The sequence below is a fragment of the Phyllopteryx taeniolatus genome, chromosome 1 (assembly GCF_024500385.1).
Source record: "Phyllopteryx taeniolatus isolate TA_2022b chromosome 1, UOR_Ptae_1.2, whole genome shotgun sequence".
In the NCBI taxonomy this organism is placed as follows: domain Eukaryota; kingdom Metazoa; phylum Chordata; class Actinopteri; order Syngnathiformes; family Syngnathidae; genus Phyllopteryx; species Phyllopteryx taeniolatus.
Genome location: NC_084502.1, coordinates 3,701,235 through 3,720,648, shown reverse-complemented (window position 1 = coordinate 3,720,648; position 19,414 = coordinate 3,701,235). Strand labels below are relative to the sequence as shown.

At 39.4% G+C, this 19,414-nt stretch overlaps 1 protein-coding gene across 5 annotated transcripts in view; it reads right to left on the bottom strand.

Annotated features, from left to right (window-relative positions):
• The window catches only part of b4galt5 (UDP-Gal:betaGlcNAc beta 1,4- galactosyltransferase, polypeptide 5), a 61,032-nt gene that overhangs the window by 31,669 nt on the left and 9,949 nt on the right, over nucleotides 1–19,414 (bottom strand). Inside the window, exon 2 of one of the 5 annotated variants that reach the window (XM_061754707.1) lies at nucleotides 13,139–13,439. The exons of the other annotated variants lie outside the window; for them this stretch is intronic. The gene's annotated coding sequence lies outside the window, so the exon portion shown is untranslated. The remainder of the gene's footprint in view (nucleotides 1–13,138; nucleotides 13,440–19,414) is intronic. 5 annotated transcript variants of the gene reach the window in all.

Genomic DNA, 19,414 nt, shown 5'->3' with positions numbered 1-19,414 from the left:
TGCATGCGCGTGTGAGTAATACCTCTGAGCTACAAATCCACTGGATGTGATTTGTCATCGGTAATTGTATTACAGTTTCCATCACATTCATCTTGTTCAGCACAAAGTGCCGGGCTTGCAGGACGAGACACCCGTGGTCGTACAGTGACTTGAACAAAGTTATCATTTTACCTCTGTACAGTAACTCACAAATACAACGACGCAATAATTGGAACGCAACAAAAGTTAGCATTATAAAGGGAACCAAAGAACGTGACTAATATGTCACTCATGACAAACTCAGCCCAACGTATACGCCTGAAAATACATCCTTGAGCATCACAGTTAAAATGTCTGACGCCGTCGGTGGTGCTCTCTCTCACATGCAAACACACACGCACACACACACACGCACACACACACACACACACACACAGACAGACAGACACACACACACACGAACACAATCTCTCGAGCTGATGACCCTCTGTGGAGCCATATGATGGAAAATTGCTCCGAGACTTCTGGCGTGTGACCCAGCCCCTCTGGCGTGTCCTTCCCATGCCTGCCAAACATATGGAGATAGCATACACTTGCCACTACATACATGTGAATACCAGGCATGGGCCCTTGAAAACATGTTCTTAAGGTTAAAAATGATGAATACAGATATACAGTCGTGGGGAAAAAGATTATTAGACCACCCTTGTTTCTTCAGTTTCTTTGCTCATTTTCAACACTTGGTACAACTAAAGGTACATTTGTTTGGACAAATATAATAATGATGATGATAAGGTGCCTAGGGCATTTGGTTAGGATGCCCCCTGGATGGCTCCAAGGTCCCTCCAGAAGGAGGTCCCGGGGACGACCCAGGACACGCTGGAAGAACTCGGAAGTTTCTCGGGACAGGGAAGTCTGGGCTGCTGCTGCCTTGTGACCCGATTCCAGATACGCGAATAAAATGGATGGGAGCTGATATTTAGCATTTTTCCTTAATTTTCTTGATAATAACCAAAATTACTGGGAACAGCTTAAGCATGTCAAATAGAACAAAAGCTGCATTTTTTTCATGTAATATACAGGGTAACAATTTTTTTCCCCCCCATGACTGCAGATATAACAGTGTGTGAACAGTGTGAGTGTGCAGTTCAAATATTAAATTAAATAATAGTTTTTAGTTTTTTTTTTTAGAAAAAGGAACACCAGGCTGAGGCACAACCAGACTATTGCAATTGGCTGGAAACCAGTCCAGGGTGCAAATGCAACGACGTACTAACTTATTGAGGTGAGGTCACTCTATTCACAGCCGATCAACGTATAGGGTAGCTTTCAAGAGATTGGAGAATCTTTCGGATGTTTAAAGTTGTGATTAATAACCAAAAAATTCCACAAAAATCATAAACAGGACATAATGTCCTTTCCTTGTGACTATAGTGTTATACTGCATCACTCCAGCACACAGTAAGCAAAGCAAAAAAGAGCTGGTCATTGTTATGTTTTTCTTGAAACATTGTTGGCTCCCCTCTTCAAAAAAAGACGGGCAATGTATATTGTTTCAAGGGGTTGAGCTTCTGGGAAATACTCATACAGGTGACAGATAATGTCAACATTTGATCTACAGTATACAGGAAAGCAGCAGGAATACAACTCCATGGAACGAAGGAATGGTGAGTGCAAGACACTCGAGGCTACAAACAGTGACAAATTCAATTTAGACACAGGAGATCTGCCAGCGTTTAGAGGAAGCAACTGCAGCAGCCTACAACACAAGGCCACTTGTGCCAGACATAAAGGGATGCACATGCGTGTACTGTACAGAGATTGCTGACATGTCATTGAAGTGACATGGTCAAAGCATATACAATGGAACCTCAGTTTTTGGATGCCATAATTTCCGTACAATATCAACAGTTTCATCCTGGCGGAGAAAAAAAATAAATCAAGGATCCTGATTTTGCAAATGTGGTAAATGTGATGATGTTGGTGTGGATGAATGGAAAAACTTGTTTCCCTTTCTCATCCTCGGCAATCAAGGTAAAGGCGCTGTTAAATGTTAATTTTTCCATTTCATTTAACATTTACATTTATTTCACATTGTTTTATTTATGCTAAACTATAGTTATTCTCAATAAATTATTATTTTTTTTTGGTTTTGTACGATTTGGTTTGCAGGAGCCTCTTCGAACTGATTAATCACGAAACCCGCGGCTCCGCTCTGCTACACGTTGGTTGATTACACCAGATTAGAAAGCAATCCACACTTCCGTCCTCACCGCTCATAAAATAAAATAAAGAGTATCCTATCAAGCATGAAAGCAGACCTTGAACGACCTTGTATGCTATAGCTCGGACAGAAGATGCAGTCCACTTGCCAAGTTCCGCCTACCTCTCGCTCATTCTCTTGACTGCCCATAACCTCCTCTCTCCACCTATCTGCTCTTTCCTTCTTCATCCCCTCTCTTCATCTCTCTCTCTCTCTGTAATGTCATTTCCAACGTGTCTAAAATCTACACGCACCCATTGTTTCATCACATAATCTAAAATGATTAGCCACTATCTTATGGAAACAACTAAAGGCAGAGGGACGGCAAGTTACACTGCAACAAGCAAAATAAAAAAATGCCAAAACACCAGGGGAAAAAAAATACCCCACCTCCACCTCGCCTCTGAAAGGCAATTAACTCCACACTGATAGCTCAGCAGTGTTCAGTGATCGGCGCCACTCTGCTGGCTCACTGATAAGAGCTGAAAGGCAGTTTTCCTCCCTGCGTGCACACACGCAGTGACACAAGCATTCTCCCGATACATACACACTAGCTTTCAGGGATTAAAGCTGTCACGTTGAGAAAAGGGCCATTTTTACTGCCACTGCGTATCAGTGATGCCCACAGATGCCCAGGAAGTGGAGCAAAACGAGCGTCAATGTCCTGAGTGAATACTGAATGCATGTTATGTCAGAGTAAAAACTAAATTAATGACAGCCATCAGCGAGGTACCACTCTTAATTGGCTACAGCCCATTTCAACACCGTAATGGAAAGTAAACAGTTGATGAAGCAAGACATTGGCACAAAATCCCTCACATTTAACTGCAATAGTAATTTGAATGTATTGACCTCCAGAGGATGCCTAGGGTATGTTGAAGGTTATGCATTTCTGGTAAAGCTTGTTTTTAAACTAACATGTTTTTAAACTAATATGCCACCATTAGGTACAACTGAACCATTATTAATCACGCTTAAAGGGACGAGCATGTTATTGCTTCCTTTAACCTTCTGTAAGTGATGTCGAGAAACCCTGAGGGTGGAGTGGATCGAAATACACACACACATGGATGCGCACACACGTAGATTAATGTAAAAATGCACACATTTTCAACAATTCTTTTGTAGCCTGTACAACCATTGCATACTCATAATTTACAGTGCTGTGAAAAAGTATGGACCGCCTTCTCAAATTCTTGTTTTTTTACATTGTTTCCCCACTTTAAGACCATAAAAAAAATATTAGACAACAATAACCCAACTAAACATACAAAGCAGTTTTTAAATGACGATTTTATTTATTAAGACAAAAAACAAAAACAAATTCTAAACTTCATGAAAACGTAATCGCCCCCAAAACCTACTAACTGGTTGGGCCACCCTCAGCACCAACAACTGAAATCAAGCGTTTTCCAGAACTGGCAATGAGTATTTCACATCTCTGTGGAGATATTTTGGCCCACTTTTCCTTGCAGAATTGTTTTAATTTTGCAACACTGGAGGATTTTCGGGCATGAACGGCCTTTTTAAGGTCATGCCACAGCATTTCACTCGGATTCAAGTCTGGACTTAAGTTGACTTTCTGGTGTGTGCCCTGCTGCCGAGCCAGAGTGCGCTTCAGCTTGAGGTCACAAACCGACTGCTGAACATTCTTCTTCATGATTTTCTGTTAAAGGGCAGAATTTATGGTACCGTTAATCACAGCAACTTGTCCAAGGCCTGCAGGAGAAAAGCAGGCCCAGACCAAAAAGTTCAACTTTCGTCTCCTTAGTCCATAGAATATTCTCCAATCATTCAGATGTTTTTTTTGTTTTAAATTAAATTTTTTGCAAAAGTAAGATGGGCCTTTATGTTCTTTTCACCTTGGAACGCTGCCATGGATGCTGTAGTTGCCCAAGTCTCTTCTTTATTGTTGCGTCATCAACACGGAGATTAAATGAGGCAAGCGAGGCCAGCAGTTCTTTAGAAGTTATCCTGGCTTCCTTTGTGACCTCCTGGATGTGTCGTCACTTTGCTGTTGGGGTAATTTTGGGAGGCCGGCCACTCCTGGGAAGGTTCCTCACTGTTTCTAGGGTTCTCCATTTGTGGATAATGGCTCTCACCATGGTTTGCTGGAGTCCTAAAGATTTAGAAATGACTTTGTAACCCTTTCCAGAGTAATAGATGTTAATTACTTAATTTCTCATCTGTTCATGAATGTGCATGGATCGTGTCATTTTGTTGCAGCTTTTTGATGAGATCTTTTGGCTGACCTAATTTTGTCAAACAGGTTCTAGTTAAGTGATTTATTGATTGGACAGGCCTCAAAGTAATCAGACTATGGTTGTGGTCAGTGAAAATAAACCAAAAAATGTGATTAGCAACGGTGAACTCATGACATTACTTTCTCACACAGGGTCAGGTAGCTCTGAATACAGTGTGGCTAGGGACGGCCGCATCACAAATACCAAAAATCCATAGATAACTGATGCCTATTTTAACTGGAGTGGAAAAAATGGGATAAACCGACAATAAGTGTTTTCCAAGTTGGTTCCCCCCAAAAAGGAAAAACCAAGAAAAAAAAAGAAGAATATTGAAAACAAATGGAAAAACATAAAATAAAATAAAAAAATGCGACGAGATGAACTCACGGGTGCCGATCCACGAGTATGTAGTTTTTTTCCCCTTAATAAAATCATTTTTAAATCGCATTTTACATTTACTTGGGCTATTGTTGTCTGATAAATAAATGTTTTGATCTTAAACATTAAAGTGGGTAAACTATGCAAAAATATAAGACTTTGAAAAGTTGACTAATACTTTTCCACACCACTGTAATATGCACAAATGTATTTCTTTCAAATGGCAGGTTCAGAATGGCATGCGATCCTAATGTTACTATGGTAACTTATACCATTCAGGTATGAGGACTTCTGTCTTCTACTTGATAGGAAAATATTGTAATTAATTCCACAAATCGGTGCGCTATGAGGGGGAAATTCTTTCCTTTTAATAGAATTGTTTGCCCATCCCACTCGCTGTCTTTTACCTTCATTCTGGCCTTTTGTCACCTCTTAAATTTTAAAAGCGCCAACCTCACCACCCCCGCCCACTGCCACTGTCACGAGTAACTTAAAGGTTATGTAAGCATTTACTGTGCAGATAATGCTTTTCCCAAGGGGGCATTCTACGCACACTTTGGGAGACGTGCATGAAATGGTATTAAGGTGTCAAATTTGCTTCAGGCGTAAAAAAAATTAATAAATACAATTAATATAGCCAGTTCAGAGGGGAAAAAAATAAAGCTAAAAGGTCAAAAGAAAAATATCATTCAATAATCAGGAGGGAAAATTAATATTGACTCTACCACAACCTACTGTGTTTACTTAAAATTTGCGATTTATGTAAAACTGCAAATTAAAAAACGATTGTTAATTTTGGTTGAATGAATCAAAAGTACTGTACTGATTGATTTACACTTCAGGATACAGCACTGACACGAATCTATACAATGGTATATGTTTATTGATGAATTTACCAATCTTGTAATCAGGGCCACTTGTAGCGCCTAGGGAAACATTTTAGGGTTTCAGTGATACACTGAGCTATCCTCTCAACTCAACAAGTTGATCTCAAGCTAGCAATGAGATTTATGGTTCAACCCCTATGACACCTTTCCTTGCCTTATATGCATGCAAACAATAATTTGTTTGTCCATGGTTAGGAAAACTTGAGTTGAGTTGAGCACAGGGCGGCATTGATGGAATTAATCACAAGATTCACAAACAAAGCCAGTAATAGTAATTTTTTCTTTATCTGACATAACAAAGGAAGTAGTAATATTCCCATGGCAGTCATAAGTGGATCATGAGAGTTCCTCTGAGCCCCCTGGCAAACCTAGGCACACACAGTCAATACGTTTACATGTACTAAAGAAAACGAAGGCATAACATTGATCGAAACCTAACTTCTTATTGACCTCTTTAAATCTTGGATTAACACAACTATCAGATAGGAAAACACATTTGTTGTGCATAAATGCCTCAATTTATTGAATATTGGATCATGCTCCCGTCACCCTGGCTGTCCCTAACAACATTCAAGACCCAAGAGAAGAGGAAGTGTATTTGGATCAACAAGGAAATAAATGTATGCTACATCAGCTAAAATAAGTTAATATCTTAAAAAAAAAAAAAAAAAAAAAAACAGTTTCAAAAAATGGTGTAACGTTAATGAAAATGTGACATGATGACAGATAGGGCTGCAACAATTATTTGAGTAACTGGAATAATTCAAATACAAAAAAACCCAACAATTTTACTTAGACTCGGGTAGAAATAAATTGGTGCGATGGCGCTGAACCAGATGGAAAGAGTTTGACAAAGACAATGTTCAAAGTTGGGGATCATTTCACACACAAAAAAAATTAAAGCGCAATCGTGTATACTGCAAAGCAGAATTGTCTTACACAATGTCACAGCTACAATTCGTCACACAAAGTAATGTAAACATCATTAGCTAATTTCATATAGTAGCCTACCACCGCTAGTTAGAACGTAGTGTAATAAACAAGATTCATACACTTGCTGCACGGCCTGGGCGCGAACAAGTGCTAACCTAAGCGCATAAAAGCCAACTCTTAATTTTACAATTTAAACTAGTCCAGGAAAATGTAAAAAACAAAACAAACAAAAAAAAAAAAAAACCCAGACAAACAAATAGAAAATGTTTGATAATGTGCCCTGTGACTGGATGTACCCTGCTTCTCGCCAAAAGTCAGCTGGGATGGGCTCCAGCTCTCACAACAACAACAAGCACTCTGGAAAATGAACGGATGGGTATAACAGATTGCAAAGACAAGCCAAGAGAAGTAGCCTACAGGAGCATACCTGTTTAATCAAATGTCAGTCAAGTATTCTGTTGAAACACTCCGGCAGCATTGTGCAATTGTTTGTGTCTGCGTTTAAGTGCCATAAAAACTACCGATTAAAACATCCGCTCACACACAGGAAGTACAGAGCTGTAAAGTTATCTTTTTTAACAACTCTGTTTCTACTAGTTAGCAACTAGCACATCGCAACCCACAAATCACCAGGAAAGAAGGATCATCACCACCCAGAATTTATAGGTGGATATACAGGTTTATTTCAATAAATTAGAATTGTGTCAAAAGTTCAACTTATCCTATTATAGAGATGCACTAACACACACTCAAAGTGAAATATTTCATGATTTTTTTAAAAAACATTTATATAATTTGGATCATTATAACTTATAGCAAACAAAAAAAAATTCACCATCTACAATATTATGTAACAAACAGTCAAGAAACAAAGGAAGTGATTATTAATGTAGAAATGAGGCAGGGATTTGCCCTCTGAAAAGTATTTTCCCCGAGTGTTTCATGAATTTTTGTATGAGTACTGAAAAAAATGGACTTTTCTACCATAGGTTATTGAGATGTACCTGAAGCTTGATCAAACTTGACCTCGTGCATGCATCTGGGACTTCAAAGAAAAGCGTGGGGGGGAAAAAAAAACATGACGAGAGCAATTCCAATTAATGTGTGCAAGAGTCTGCTCACACTCAAAATAACACGAGTGGGTAGAAAAACAATGACTGGAAAAAACATAGCTGCCCGATGGGCAAAGCTATTCAAAGGACACCGCAATCATAAAAACGTTGGCTGGGTAATATATACAGGCGATGGAAGAGAAAACAACAGAGATACGGATACTGTGAGCAGATGTCCCTTTGACAGTTTTGAAAGTCCAGAAATGACATCAGCACTTATCACAGTCTCTGGCGTCAGGCCTGTTTCCTGAGAGCCTCCAAAATACTCGCATTCCCCTTCTTTTTCCGCTTCCCATTTCCTCTTGGCCAGTCACTTTCATTCATTAACACAATTTTCATTTATCTAAAGCATCTAGCCTTCCGTCGCCCTTTCTCCTCATTGTCTTTTCAAAATCAACCATTACGATCACAGAGTCTCTAGTAGTACGGTAAATGCTCTGACTCAATGATGCAATGCCTTTTGTTCAAGCATAATACTTAATAACTGTTTTGTACTACTTCTCTTGTGAGACATACTCGAACTGTAAATTAAAAGCAATGGTGGAGGCATCTTATTGATACTTCAAAGTAGATAATCATGAACTTGTCTACTTAAGAATCTACTTTTTGGACCACAATCAAAGCTTTGACTAATGTCGCAGAACCCCCCAAAAATAAAAAGGACATTTGAACTGGTTGTCGTAGAGGATGCTTGTCTACTTCCTGAGCATTTTTGTGCTGCGCAAAGTATCGGACCCCCAAACTGCTGAGGGGCATAAGCCAATGAGCAGCTATGTGACCCTTACATGCGTCCCTCACATGCGTGTAAATTGCTTTCAGGGTCGTCGTGGCAATAACAGCAACACTTTTACAGAGACTTGGCCAAATAAAATGGAACTTGTACTGTTTTGTACGGAGCTCCCCTGGTGCCAAGGTATGAGAAAAATAAAATTCATTGATAATCTGTTCCCTCAGTTTAGTAATCCGTTCCCTCAGTTTAGTAATCCGTTCCCTCAGTTTAGTAAACTGTACCCTCAGTTTAGTAATCCGTACCCTCAATTTAGTAAACTGTACTTTCAGTTTAGTAATCCGTTCCCTCAGTTTAGCAAATGTCTGGGGCTCCGTATACCTACGTATATCTGTCAAGTGAAGTAAATTCTATTTGTATGTTATATTCTTACTCGTGTGAATTCTGTGTATAAATTGGTATATCCTACATCCCATTTTTTCAACTGTAAGGCAATATTGCTGTAGTTCGAGGGGGTTGATCATTATATAGCAGTACTAGCAGGACTGGCTACAATTAGCCTGCGTGTTTCCTAAGCACAGTACTAAACTGAGGGTACGGAGTACTAAACTGAGGGTACCGATTACTAAACTGAGGGTACAGTTTACTAAACTGAGGGAACGGATTACTAAACTGAGGGAACGGATTACTAAACTGAGGGAACAGATTATCAATGAATTTTATTTTTCTCATACCTTGGCACCAGGGGGGCTCCCATTTTCGCATGTGGAAATATACTTGACGACCAAGCTGAACTCCCTGACGCTGTCATCATATATTTGATTTCATCTTTAGTTAGCATCTAGCTGTAAAACACAAGTCACACATATGAAACTGGACATTTGCAGTTATGGCAGTTGTATGTTCTGCATGGCATTACGCTGACCAAAAATACTGTATGCAGTGCGATAAAATATAGACTGCAGTGTGATAAATAAGAAGCACACATGGTACACCTATACAGAGCAGGGACACCATAAGGGTCTCCTCAGCGTTGATTTACTTTAACTGGGACTAACCACTCTACCCCCCTACACATGCTCTGCTGCACCACAGTCCACGTGTGCTTATCAGCGAGCTTGTGTGCATTTGAGATCCTCCCCTGAGTCACGGTCTGCTGAGACATTACATTGCACAAAGACCAGATGCGCAGAAAGCATGCTCACGGACACTGCAGAGGTGCCAGGACCCCTTGTTTGTATTTTTTTTTTTTTTTAACTCTGCTGCATTAGGGAAAAACACATCTGATGAGGGAGTGTGAAATATGGCGTAAAGAAGGCAGACAGACTGTAACTATTTGTGTATGTGTGTGTGTGTACATGTGTGTGTGTGTGTGTGTGTGTGTGAGGGTGAGTGAGATAGAGCGGGAGACAGAGAAATGCACTCACTTTTCCAAGCACAAACTCACTTTATCTTTTCGGTTGTCGCTACTGACTGCATCAACGAGCAAAAAATAGCCTGCACTGAGAGATTAAAAAATAAAATAAACACGAGGTTAACAGAACTGACAAGTCGCAACACTCACAACCTTCTGCACCCACTGAAAACAGACACAAAAATCGCACACACACAACCAGACACACACACTCTTTATATAGAAATATCCATCTAAATAATAGATAGTAATAAATGGTGTTCGGTGCTAAAGTGAACTGCATGTGTGTCAGATGAGCGTTTTAATTACAATCATGGTTTTCGTTTATAGAGATTTTTTTGTTTGTTTTTACATTGGGGAAACATGTTCGAAGTAGGGTGTCTCTCAGGACTATTTGGATAATGGATGGCTATTAAATGACACGAGGCGATAGTGGTTACCTCGTCTGCTTCACAAGAAATCGGAGTTCAATGCTCATTTGGAACATCTTAGTTCTCCCCATGCTTGTGTGCGTTTTTGCTGGGGTGCTTCAACTTAATTCCACGTCACAAAACCATGCTTCTTAGGATAACTGAAGACTAAATTGTCCAGGTTGGAATGGGACTGTGAATTGTTCGACGATATGTAACTTTTGCTTGATTGTGACCAGTCCCGCCTCTCGCCCAAAGCCAGCTGGGATCGGCTCCAGTTACCAGCGGCCCAAATAACGACATCCCGGTGGCATAGAAAATGGATGAATTGATAAATTGATTGATGCTGGTTGTGAAGTAAAGGCGGCAGTCTGTAAAAGGTAAATGAACTGTGAATCATTTAGTTTACTATAATTACGATAATAATACTAATTTAATCTGCAGAGGTTCATTTCAGTTTCGGACCTAAATGAGTCCAATCCACTTCGTCATGCCACAGCTTCAGACTCGTCTTGCGTAAGAGTTTATTTGCCAAGTCTTCTCTTCTGCTCTCTCTCTTGATGTCATATCACAATTGAGCAAAATTGTAAATATTTCTATTTTTATAAATGCAGTAGAGAAGTACTAAAGATCAACAGAGTAGGTTAAAGAATCCATCTATTAACAGTGCAAAATTCAATATACAGTAGATTAAGATATTATACATTCATATACCTGTTCCATACATTTTTTTTTCTCCAGCTATACTTTTGTAGTGTAATTTTAAGTAGACTTCACTGATCTGATCGGCTTGATCGGTATCGGCTGATAATTACCATTTTATGCTGATCGGTTGATTGGCTTTAATGTCATAATTCGCCGATAAGATCAATTACGTCATTGATCAGCTCCGCAAGACATTTACTCCGCGTCGGCCTAGTGTACAGTATATTTGAATCCAAAAGCTACCGGTAGTTTATTTTTATCTTTTGACGTAGTACTGTAAATATCTGACAGCCAATAAATTTATTTGAGACAGACAACACGTAATGCGTGGATCAGACTATAAGACAAATTTGCTCTTTCATGATTGCACTATGTCAGACTACTGCAATAAAATCTTGTATTCAGATCCCACAGCATCCAGTCTTTTACGATCACTGGGCTTTATCTTGTCAATGTAAACGCGACCGGATACACTTGTTACCATGGCAACAACAACAATTGATCGCGTCGAGTGTATGATAAGAACAAAATAGGAAAAAACATGGTGGTGGTCACCGGTGCTCGGGAAAGGACTTTAATTCAAGAGGTAACTGCTTGAGGTATGTTCACATACTTTTAATACGATACGGCTCGCAAGCAGGTAACAAACATTATGTCGCCTAGCAAGCCAGTGCTAGCACTAACCGCCGTTGTACCGGCGTTCTGTCGAATCACGGTCTAAAATTTCAGTGTGTGTGAAGTAAATTAATTACAATTAAGTATTTTAATTACAGTAAATTAGCACCCATTATTTCTGTCACGTTGTAATGTTGGTTTGACCTGACGGATTAGAATACATAACCGGCCGGACTAGAGATTACTTTTGAAGATACTCAGTATACAGTACACAAGTATATACAGTAAATGAACAAATCATTTAAATAGACACATTGCTCCATCTTGTGATCGGATCAGTGATCGGTCCCAAAGATCCTGATCGTGTAAAGCCTAATTTTAAGCACAACAATCAGTGTGCATTTAAAATATACACAACACGTGCAAAGGCTAAAAAAAGCTAATGAATGTCCACTCCAAACATTGACAAAACATTTTGATAAAAATAGGCCGACCATAATTATAGATCACTTGGATACTAATTTCCTTATTTCAAGTCAGGTTAATATTTTGTGGTCAAATAAGTACATATTGAATTGCTGCAATTTCATCACTTGTTAAGATTAAACAAAAAGAATCAAATTTTGCAAATGATCAATTTCAGACATGACATTTTGGTTGCAGCCCACTCCATGTCCTGGTCTTTGTTTTTGCTTATTAGAAAGAAGCAAACCCTGTTTCCCATCTCACAGGATGGTGACAGATAGGCAGGACTGGGTTCACCAAATAGTAGATTCATTCCTGCAGGGCCCCTGCCTCTCCCTGCTGTCAGCTGGTTTCCGCCTGCTTTTGTATTTGGCGGCTACCCAGAACATTCTCAACATTATTGTAATGGCTGGTCTACTGCTACGGTGCACGAGATACACAAGGACTGACGCCAGTGCACACACAATGTAAAGAATGACATCTGATATATGCAGATATTGCCTCTGTCTATTTTACCACTTGTCAACCCCCAATGTCGTCATAATTGCAACATACTCTATGAATGTGTAGGGAAAAAAACACATGTGGCTTTTCATTCATACTCTGGCCAAGTTTAATTTGTGACTTTGTTTCCTTGGTGGTGAAAATGAAGCAATAAATGTGGGGCAAAAAATGCCATATTTATTTATTTTACTGTTTATAATGTATATATAGTGATCTAAATGTATAATTGATTTGAATACTCTAGATCAGGGGAATGGAGGAAAAGTGTACTGTGCCCATTTTTAAGAACAAGGGTGATGTGCAGAGCTGTGGGAACTATAGAGGAATAAAGTTGATGAGCCAAACAATGAAGTTATGGGAAAGACTAGTGGAGGCTAGACTCAGGACAGAAGTGAGTATTTGCGAGCAACAGTATGGTTTCATGCCGAGAAAGAGTACCACAGATGCATTATTTGCCTTGAGGGTGTTGATGGAAAAGTACAGAGAAGGTCAGAAGAACCTACATTGTGTCTTTGTAGATCTAGAGAAAGCCTATGACAGAGTACCCAGAGCGGAACTGTGGTACTGCATGCGGAAGTCTGGAGTGGCAGAGAAGTATGTTAGAATAATACAGGACATGTACGAGGGCAGCAGAACAGTGGTGAGGTGTGCTGTAGGTGTGACAGACGAATTAAAGGTGGAGGTGGGACGGCATCAGGGATCAGCCCTGAGCCCCTTCCTGTTTGCAGTGGTGATGTATCGGCTGACAGATGAGGTTAGACTGGAATCCCCGTGGACCATGATGTTGGCAGATGACATTGTGATCTGCAGTGAAAGCAAGGAGCAGGTGGAGGAACAGTTAGAAAGATGGAGGCATGCACTGGAACGAAGAGGAATCAAGATTAGCCGAAGTAAGACAGAATATATGTGCATGAATGAGAGGGGTGGTGGGGGAAGAGTGAGGCTAAAGGGAGAAGAGAGAGCAAGGGTGGAGGACTTTAAATACTTGGGGTCGACAGTCCAGAACAATGGTGAGTGTGGTCAGGAAGTGAAGAAACGGGTCCAAGCAGGTTGGAACGGGTGGAGGAAGGTGTCAGGTGTGTTATGTGACAGAAGAGTCTAATACAATTAGAAATGAGAACATCAGAGGGACAGGCAAGGTTCAATGTTTTGGAGACAAAGTTAGAGAGAGCAGACTTTGATGGTTTGGACACGTCCAGGAGAAATAGTGAGTATATTGGTAGAAGGAAGATGAGGATGGAGCTGCCAGGCAAGAGAGCTAGAGGAAGACCAAAGAGAAGGTTGATGGATGTCGTGAAGGAAGACATGAGGGCAGTTGGTGTTTGAGAGGAGGATGCAGAAGATGGCTTACATGGAAAAGGATGACGCGCTATGGCGACCCTTAAGGGACAAGCCGAAAGGAAAAGAAGAAGACTCATGATCAGTGGTGGGAAATGTTAACCTCAGTGGTGTTCAACATGGATTTAATCTTAAATCTATAGTGTTTATAGAAAGCAGTAATTTGTATTGTTTTGATAAAATGTTACTTTTGTAGATATGTTATATAATAGCATCCATCCATCTTTTATACCGCTTATGAGAAAAACAAGGTTAAAATTATAAGCTAACATATTAAAATTATATATACAATGTATACAAAAAGTGTACACACCCCTTTTCAAATGCCATTTTTTTGGTCTGTTAGCCATACTTTTCCTGGGTCCATTTTTTCAAATGTAAAAACAAACAAACAAAAAAAGTAAAGCCAGGCAGATGATACCATTCCATAAATAAGAATTCACTTCAACACAAAATTTGTCCATGGTAAAAATAGTTTTGGGTGTATGATTTTTTTATTTGAGTTTGTATGACACAATGGTGAAGTAATTTGTAACTATGGCCACCAATGTTGTATTAATAAAGTGAAATCTATGCCTACACTTCAGTGGTAGTAAAATGGTAAATAATAAAATTTTAGCAAAAACATTACTCTGCCAGCATAAATTCAGCCTGTAGGTTCTGTTTTATGGGGGATGCTGATCTCTTTTGCATTTCCTCTGCATACATAAAATCAGGGTAAAACAGGAAATCATCCATCCATCCATCCATTTTCTGAGCCGCTTATCCTCACTAGGGTCGCGAGCGTGCTGGAGCCTATCCCAGCTGTCATCGGGCAGGAGGCGGGGTACACCCTGAACTGGTTGCCAGCCAATCACAGGGCACATACAAACAGACAACCATTCGCACTCACAGTCACACCTACGGGCAATTTAGAGTCTCCAATTTATGCATGTTTTTGGGATGTGGGAGGAAACCGGAGTGCCCGGAGAAAACCCATGCAGGCACGGGGAGAACATGCAAACTCCACGCAGACGGGGCCGGGGATTGAACCCGGGTCCTCAGAACTGTGAGACTGACGCTCAAACCAGTCGGCCACCGTGCCGCCACAGGAAATCATATTTTAAGTAAATTTCTTACTGTACAATAGGAGCATTTGATGTTTGTGGGAGGTGGAGGATGGAAGTATAAAAATAATAAGGATGCTAATGATCAGCTATTGAATTTGAATGTCACCATGGAGCAGTTGTAAATCATCTTTTGGCAGAACTATTCTTGAATCATCCAGGCCGCCCCCAGATTATATTATACAAGCCTAGTCTAATGAAGCTTCCAAGAGCTCTACTAATTATTTGTGTTTGCTGCCATGGCCAACCTAAGATTTTGATTGCCCAAAAAAGTGACACCTTAAGCGACAACATTGTTCTCAGAAAAAAAAAAAATGCAACTGTTGTCGACGGTTTGCAGGATTGTACAATATTCTAATTTACATGAATTGGTGTCAAGCCTCTGCACCTGTTCCAAACATTCCACAGACAATGGGAGAGGGCAGGCAGAGCAGGATACGGAAGGTGGATGATCTTTTGCATGTTTTGTTGCACAGTCTTAAATAGCTCAGTGGCTGAATGACATCACAGAGCTCCTTGACATCAAGAGATGCTCCTCTGTGCTACGTGCAAACAACGGCCCCAGCGGAGAGCTCATAAGCGAATTTGATCTCTGCAGGTTTGTCTTTAATCAACTGGACTGTAAAACAACACAGACGGTCATCGCATTGTTATTAACCTGTGTGTGATCAGGTTTATGCATCACTGGCCTCATCACTTGGGCTATATGCCAGCTCATTTGTGGGCTACAGCTTGTCCTCAAACACATGACCAACGTAACCATGGTAACAGTCTCAGTAACAAAGGTGGGGCCAGGCCAAGTCAACAAAGACTGGGATTCTCCTCAGGATGATTAGGTTACATAAATGATTAGTGCGTCAACGCAAGTGCTTCGGCCCACCCCTGCGCTGACTCACAACTCTCGATGTAGACCAGTACAAATAGTGGGCTGTCCTCCCTGGATCACCTCTAGTGCACTCAGCCGCGCCATCTGTCTGCGGCAAGATGTCCCGACAATAGGGGTTGGACGAGGGTCATTTTACAGACACGAGAAAGATATAAGACAAGGTCTACTATGAGGAACTGAGTGATGCTGCAAGGTTATATTGGAACACAGTTAAGGAAGTTGGGTTGTAAAATCCATGACGAAACTGGAGGAAGTTTCAAATTTGTTGTTAGATTTAGCTAAATAAAGGCAGATTACAGGAATGAAAGGTTATGTGCCAGAAACATTTGAGAATGATACATTGTTGCTAAAGCTAAAAAAAATAAAAAATAAATAAAAAATATTTGTTAAGTGATGAAAAAAAGTTAGCTTTTGGGGGGGATAGACCGATTATCAGCCAGGTCGATTCTCGGCGCAAATAATAGCTGAATTTAAACCTCGGTAAACTTTAGGGAACTATTTATTTATTTGTATTTATTTGTAAGAGCTGCCACTGACCCTGTGAAGTCCCTGGACTTTTAGTTTTTTGATAAAGACAAGTAAAAGATTAATATTTCAGTTATATTGCAATTTGGGAAAACTTTAAATAATTCAGAGAACTTAAAGGAGGTTTTTTTTTTGTTTTGTTTAAGTTTTCATTTAACTTTATGACATTGCTGAGCCTGGGATTTCCCTGCATTTTTTGTTTGAATTTTAAAACAAAGATGTCTACGGTCTAAGATTTAAAAAAGCAAATACTTTAACATATTGCAAATCTGAAAAGCTGATTGATAAATATATATTTAAAGACATTTAAATGAAGTGTTGGAGTTACTATTATTAAATTTTGTTTTAGCAAAGATATATCAACTCTAAATATTTATTAACATGTTTCCACCATTAATGTGGCCAATAACTTGTGCAACTCAACTGAAAAAAATATATATTTTCAAGTGGGAAAGTAAAAATAAAAAAATAAAAAAACTGAAATAATGTGGTAGCATAAATGTGCACAAGCTCTTCTAAGTGAGGCTGTGGCTGTGTTCAGAATACGGCTGTCACTATTGAATATTTTTAGAATCAATTATTGTATCGATTCTTCCATTAATTTATTGGATAAAACTATATTTTGAATTAAAGTTGATAACAAAATCATTTTCCAGTTACAGTTTATTAACTTAAGTATTGTTTAATGATTTAAAAAACAACAATTAAGCAATATTACATGAGAGGGAGTGATATTGTACTCACCAACCTCTTTGAAACTGAGAGCTACTTCATGTGTACTGACTAATGTGAAAGGCAACTAGTTTGATATCCACTTCTGAGGCTGCTTCAGGTTCAACTACATGTCAAATACAGGTTATTCATACTATGGCTGCAAAAAAACATTATTTTCACATTAGATTAGAAACTGAGAATTATTTTTGTCCATAAATTGATTATGATTTAGCTACTGGTTTGGTCCGTAACATCAAATAATAAAAAATGGTTATCATTGTTTTACAAAGTAAAAGCAGATATTTGCAAATGTCTTATTTTGATTTAACACAAAAGATAAGTCTAAGGACTACAAAAGTCAGAATATTTACTGGTGAGAGGCTAAAATCACAGGGTTTGGACAATTTCAGGTAAGACATTGGCTCTCATTGTTGAAAGATATTCATCAGATAACCCTAACCCTGGGTACAAAAGAATTTCCGAGGCCTAAAAAACATAACAAGGAACACAATGGAGACAGTCATCATCAAGTGGAGAATATGTGGCATAGCAGTGACAATACCAAGAACTGGAAGTCCCTCCTAAATTGGTCAAAGACAACAATAAAATTGGTCTGGAAAGCTGCAAAGAGGCTGACAGCAACATTGAAGGAGCTGCTGCAGAAACTTCTGGCAAGTACTGGCTTGTTTAGTACATGAGACAGCAATCTCTCATCTTCTTCACTGTCTGTGCTATGGGGTAGGGTGAAAAGATGGAAGCCTTATGTTACAAAGAAAAACATCACTTGAAATCTCCCAACCACTTGAGAAAACGTCTTCTGGTCTCATGAAACTATGGTTGAACTTTTATGGCCATAATTCCAATAGGTACACTATGTTTAGCACGAACACAACACTGCTAATCACCAAAAGGACACCATACTTAAAGTGAAAGCTGTTTATCTTTAGCTTCAACTCAAGGTGGAGGGAATTATGAACAGTTCCAAATAGTCAATGTTAGCACAAAACCTTCAGGTTTAAGCTCAAAAGATGAAGAGCAAATTGACACGTAACACACATCTGAATCAACAAAAGAATGGCTTCACCAGAAGATGATTAAGGTTCCAGACCTGAATCCTATCGAACATCTGCAGTGTGATCTGAAGAGTGCTGAGCATACGAGATGCCATCACACTCGGACAGAATTGGAGCATTTTTTGCAAAAAAGAAAGTCCAAATATTGCCACACTGATAAGACTCCTTCCTAAAAAGACTGAGTCCTGTGATAAAATCCAAAGGTGCTGTGACAATCTTAGTTTGAGGGTGTGCATAAATATGCAACCAGATTATTGTACATTATTTTATTTTTTATTACTCCCCTTTAACAATTCCTTTTTTCTTTTTTCCTCAATTGAGTTGCACAGGTTACAGGTCACGTTAAATGTGGACAAAGTTATGAGATGATTTATCTTGGTCTCATTTTTTTTGTGTACATCATGAAAAAAAAAACCTGGCATTTGAACAGGGGAATGTAGACTTTTTAAAAAATTGTATTTTTGTTTATCCACAGCAGTGTCATACATAACCCTTAACTGAGAGAAGTGCCTTACTTTAAACTAACTAACTTACACAGAGCAGAAGCAGTAGTTACAAGCCACAATGGTTCTGTACCTCATGTCCTTCCTGTCTTGTGTGTGTGTCCCTACACGTAATGTCAATGAAAGGCTTTATTTAAGAGGATTGCTCATGCCTCGGACTGACTCAGAGTGCAATGAACTCCGGCGCTATTGATGTTTAACTAAAAACTATTAACAATGGAATTTGAAGTCACATGTCCTTGGTCTGTGCACAAACATTTTGAAGACGAGGTGTACTACTCAAGCATGCTGTTGTCTAATTGGGCTCAGAAAGTAGAATGGAGTTCCACTTTTGTTTTGTTTTGTTTATTAATGGTGTTTCAGTCAATGAGTGCCAGATAGCATAAGTCTGGTGTTATCATAAGATCTTTAAACACACTTTTATAAGGGTCCACTTTTCACTCCCAAACAACAGGTATTTGCCAGAAATGACTTCCCTTGCCGTATCCTTGTGGATTTTTTTTATGTCGCCCAGGTCATTATGGGAACAAGGACAGCAAGTTTCTATGGTTGCTGTGACAATAAATAAAGGTTAGTCCACATTGGGAATAAACCCTGTCGGAACCATGGCAACCGTAGTGAAAATGTCAAACAT